This window comes from Melozone crissalis, unplaced genomic scaffold, assembly GCF_028551555.1.
Source record: "Melozone crissalis strain CALT ecotype California unplaced genomic scaffold, PUWL_Pcris_2 ptg000083l_1, whole genome shotgun sequence".
Taxonomy (NCBI): domain Eukaryota; kingdom Metazoa; phylum Chordata; class Aves; order Passeriformes; family Passerellidae; genus Melozone; species Melozone crissalis.
The window spans coordinates 1,922,108-1,927,735 of NW_026535860.1; positions in this window are offsets into that span (position 1 = coordinate 1,922,108).

Sequence of the window (5,628 nt, forward strand, 5' to 3'; positions counted from 1 at the left end):
CAGGAACAGGAGCTGCCCCAAGGAGAAAAAAGACATGAACTTTTACCTCCCAAACCCATCTCCCCAGAGGCTCAAGCAGGATTCCTCTGGTTCCCAGAAATACAAAGAAATAGGGCTGAGAAGACCCTTTGCAGCTACGTCTTCATGCCCAAGATTTTGCTGATGGCATTTGAGTTTTGCCTTTTTTCTTTTCTGTCTTTTCTGTATTCCTTGCACATCAATTTAGAGCTCTGTAGGCTACTCGATTTGTGACTACTTTTCCCAGTCCTTTTCCATGGCCTTTGCCTAAGCAGAAAGACAAACTTCCAGAGCTCCAAGCGCCAGGGGGTAGAAGGCCCCAGTGTTATCTTGGTTCTTCCTGGGACAGACCCCTGCAGCGAGCTGGTGGACTCACCATCCCTGCAAGCCTTTGAAAGAAGACTGGATGTGGCACTCGGTGCCGTGCTTTAGTTGAGGTATTAGGCCACAGATTGAACTCGATCATCTTGAAAGTGTCTGTCTTCCAAGCCAGGGATTCTGTGATTCTGTGGCTGAGGCAGCTTTTCCTGCAGCCCTGCAAAGGGCTGCCTGGGCCCTTGGCCAAGGACGGGGATCAAGTCTCATGGAAAAGAAGCAAAGGGCTCAAGGCGAAGGCTGACAGGGTAGAGCCGCCCCAGCGTGGCCCAGAGCGAGCCTCATGTCCTCCTCCTCACCCTGCGCCCTCTGCACTGCCCTTTGCGGCGCCGGCGGCTCCTCTGGCTGCGGGGCTCCAGGGCGTGCAGGGGGCCGGGCCCCTCGTCTTCGGGATGCGCCGGAGCCTCGGAGGCGAGCGGCTGCTGCTGTGGCCGGCAGGGGAGAGCTGCGGCTTCGGCCCCGGGCACGGCGAGCTGCCGCTATGGCCGGCTCCTGCCTCTGCTCCTGCCTCTGCTGCGGGCTCTGCTCCTGCCCTGTGCGCACAGACACGGCCGAGGGCTGCCCGGCAGCTCCGTGCCGCTCCGCAGCGGGCCCGGCCGGGCTGCTGCTCTCTGCGGCCTCTGCCCGCCGCTGCCGGCCCCACCGCGCTCCCGCCTGCCTCTGCCGCAGCCGGGCCCACACGGGAGGCAGCACATTGCGGCCGGCTCGGAAAAGCCCTGCCCGCAAACCGCCCGCCACGGCCTCGGCCTCAGGGCACAGGCTGCCGGCGTCCTCGCAGCTGCGAGCCGGCCCGGGCCGCCTGCCGGCCTCGGCCACAGCTCCCGCCTGTGTCTCCATGGCCGTGGCTGCTCGGCACAGCGGGCTGAGCACAGCCAGCGCCAGCAACAGCTCCTCACGGGCCCAGGCCCTGGGCGCTCCGAGCCCGCCCTCCCCCGAATCCCAGCCATGAGGAGCTTGGCATCCCAATGCATCCCCTGGGGACAGCAGAGTCGGCCGCTGAGCTCAGCCCATGGTGACACCACCAAGTGACCAATGGAAAATTCACCAAATCCTCATCAGAGACAAGAGAAAACTCCCATGGTGCCTGACAGCCTGAAGGAACTGTCAATTCCAGATCATTCCATCCATGTATGAAAAGAGGCTTTTGCATTAAAGCAGAAAAGAGTTATCGAAAAGGAGGGCAGGAACAAACAACAAAGTTATTTGGACTCATGCTTCTTTTGTCTGTTAGAAAGGCCAAGAAAATGCACTCCTTGCTCTTCTGACACAGCTCTCTCTGTTCATGATGTGGGACAGTGAGTGCTAATGTGCAGGAGCTGATGCAAGGGACAGGGACGAGGAAGTAGCAGGCACAGTGCCAAGCTGACAGAGGGATGATCTCTGGCAGTGGCACTGAAGGAGAAGAGTTTGCAGGCAGCACAGAAAATGGCTCTTGGTTTCACCTCTTCTTTCAGTGCTGCTAAGAATGTAGCCTGGAGCAAGCTTGGAACTCCAGAGCCTGGAGCCCTTTCCAGGCAGGGCTGCATCAGACACAAACCAGCAGGGGACTGAGGAGCCCCTGGGCTGGCAGTGAGCAACCTCGGGCTCTGCTCACTGCTGCTGGCATTTGCTATTGAACCATCTCCAAGGATTTATGTTGTGCTCTGTATTTCTAAGGATTTTCCCCCTTTTTTTTTTTTTTTTTTTTTTTTTTTTTTGTCTCTTGCACCTTTTTTTCTCCATATTTTCCTATCCTGTCAGCAGCAGCCCTTGTCCAGAACTGGCTCTAAAATATCAGCAAAGTAGCTAGGAACAACAATGGGTGGAATCCTGCGGCTCAGGAATTCATATGCCAGAGCCCTGCCTGTGCCTCATGCTTTGTCAGGACCTCCTTCTCTGTGCAAAAACTAGGGATTAGTGGAGTTTTTTTGCCGAAGACCTCCTGAGAAGCAAATGTTGTGCTAGGTTTCTCAGGAGTGTATCCGTTAAGTTCATTGCTGGCAAACAGAAAGTAAGGCCAGGGTAGCAGAGCAGCTGGGAGCTGGTCACTCCCTGCAAAGGGCTGGTGTAGGATGTGGGAACACCACGTTCCAGGAGGGGCAAGCAGGGTCAATGTGCTCAAGGTGCTGCCAATGAGGTTTGGGTTCACTCAGAGAGTAGTCAGGGCTGGTGAGCACTGCAAGATCCAGCTGCAGTCCCCATCCACGTCCCTTTCAGTGATGGCTTTAGAGTGTCTGCAGCCTGGATCTAGAGCACCCTGTGGGGCTCCTGAGGCTGCCTTTGCACTCAGGATGAGGATGCGCAGGAGCCCCTGAGGCCGGCAGTGGGGACCAGGGCTGGGGCTTGTGGCCTGGCAGGTGTGGCTCTGGGGGCTGTGACATGCCAGGGCATGGGTCACTGTCACTGCCCTCCGCAGCCCTGGCTAGCTCTGTGATGCTCCAGGGACAACGGCAAGAGTGGGGATCTGGCTAGGTTAGGGTTTTGCCTGAGCCAGAACCTCTAGGCCAAATGCCGAGCAGTAGAGACCTCTGGAGGACCAAGTGGAGGAAGCACAGGAGGCTCTTCTGCGGTGTAAAGTGCAGCAAATTCATCAGGAGAGGCAGGACTAAGGTTCTGCAGGCGAAAACTCCCAAAGGAACAGATGTTCCGAGAAGCCCCAGCACCCCTGTGCACTGGTTTTTAAAATCTTTCAAAACGGGGCGGACACCATATAGTACCCAATAAACGACTCTTGGGGTGTGGTTTTGAGGGCTACAACAAATCAGAACAAGGGAAAGAGAGAGCGTTGGGATAGGGATTGGATCTTAGGGTGAGGGACAGGGAACTTTCTGGAACAAAGGGTAGGGTTTGGGCTGATGGGTGGGGCAAAGGGGCCAGGTTGTCTTGACAGAAAGGGAAAAATCTGCTGAAGAGGGAGGGGATTCCTCGAGGGACAGTTGTGTAGGAGGGCATAACACAGGGGAGAAGCTAACTCTAATAACTTGGGGAACACTTGAACATACCACTATATAACAGGACATTTGACTCAATAAACTAACACACTGCAACACAGAAATTCAGGCTTTCAGGAGCCGAGAGGTGGCACTATTAGAACCCGCAGCAGCTGGTGAAAGCCATCTCTGTCCTTCAGGTTCTTGCTGTGTGAGAAGGTGCTGCGAGTTGTGGTGGCTGCACTCCCCCTTTGCTGGGAGGATGATCTGTATCAGGGGAGAGCAGAAAGCTGCCATGGTGAGCAGAACATGCTCAGAGCATTACAGTTCAGAGAATGGCACTGCCCCTGAAGGGCAAACAGCTTGAAAGCATATAATTATGTGCAGAACCATTGCACAAATTTTCTCTTCTAGAACATGCCCATTTTTGTATACTGTAGATAAATACTCCAGGTTTTATAGAATACATGGGGTTTTTTCTTAAGGTTTTTGGGAGAACTCTCAAGTTGATTTCTGTTTGTATTTTACATCCAGCATGCATATAGTTTTTTTATTATTATTATTTTTCTTCAGTAAATACTTAGGGAAAAATACCTAAGCATTTTTTAATCCTTTGGGATATTGTGATTAATATTCTTAGAAAGAAAACCTTATTGAACAAGTGTGAAAACACAGAGAGAGGGAAAACAGTATAAAAGTCTTTTAGAACAGGGCGTGTAATAAGGACTGCAGAACTGAGTAATTCCTCCAAGTGTAGAATTAGCAAGATATAACACCAAGAGTAACTGCCAAGATACTTCCTTAAATCAAGGGAAATGGGACCTGCAGCCATACGAGGCACAGCCAAAGCAAATGAAAACCTCTGGAAAAGAGGGAATTTTGCCAGTGGCATCAGTCTGTCCGGATAACTGAGGGATGCCCATCAATATTGCATACATTCCTCAATATTTGCAATGTCTTTTCTCCCAATTTCTGTGAAATTAATAAGCTACAGTTGTTTACCATTAGCTTAAGCTCTTAGGGGAATTACCAAGCACCATGTATATTTTGCTGTAGCCGAGCAGGACTTGAGTTTCCCAAATCTACAAAGCAGAAGGGAATCACACAGTTACTTGTGCTATTGTTAATGAAGGGTTTCATGAAAGCAGGTGAATGAGAGCATTGCATTGTAAAACTTCCACATGCAAGAAAACAGGAGTCCACTTAGAATAAAACATAGAAGGCTAGCATAACATCAGAACAGGATAAAATGAAATTGCTAGACAGGAACTGATGCGTCAGAAATTAGGTGTATCATTTCTGATATATCTGCATGCATTTGCAAGCTAAAACAGAAAAGGAAGGGCAGAGATAATAAGGAACGAAGATTTTAAAATTGCACTGTGCAGAAGAGACACACAAACCACCAGTGTGAGCACAGCTGGGAGATTCAGCTTGGAGATGGATTAGAGTGGAATCCATTCACTGAAGGTCTCTGGTGCACATGAGTGCAAAGACTGAGGAAAAAAGGAGAAAAGTTTAATTTCTGAAAGCTATTGAGATTCCTGGAAGCATTGTCTAGAGATCTAAAAATCTAAAGCCTCACAGAATCTGAACCCAAACCATCCCCAAATGGATTGATAAGGTATGATGTGCACATCTCTGCTGTTTTCAGAGTCAATGAAATCGACAATGAGTGGCTGGAAATTAGGAATGCCCACCCAGATTTTATCTCCATTACTTTAAGAACACCTTAATAAGGCACTTCAGGAACTGAACACTGACATTCTCTCCCTGCTCTATTTACTTTACATTTGAATACAGGCTGGTAGAAGGAGAAATCAGGCTTTAATTTCTCCCCAAATTACCTGTTGCACTTTCAGGTTAGGAGTAGATGTAAAATTCAGCTAATCACTCTCTCTATCCATGAATATTCCACTAGTGAACTGACCTACAGAACATCCTTTTTCTCCTTTGTACCGTCCTAAATGGTGCCCAATGAACAGGACACTCGCATAAATCTCACAGAAAATCACCAAAATTGCTGAAATTACCTCTCAATTCCATGATAAAAGCTTCTGAGAAAAGGCTTGACGGGATCACTGAACAAACTGAAACTTGGAAGAGAAACACGCATTTCAGCACTGATCAAGGGGAAAGAAAAATAAATGCTGTAAAAGTTCCAAGTGGAAGGTTAGGAGAAACACAGGAAGCAGAGAAAGAACAAGGCCCTGTCAGATGACCTGTGCAAGGTAACTTTGTGCCCCAGCACCGTTAGAGGACATTCCCTGTCATTGGTGCAAGCAGCTGGAGACATAAATGCTGATTGATTTGGGGGCCACAGTCT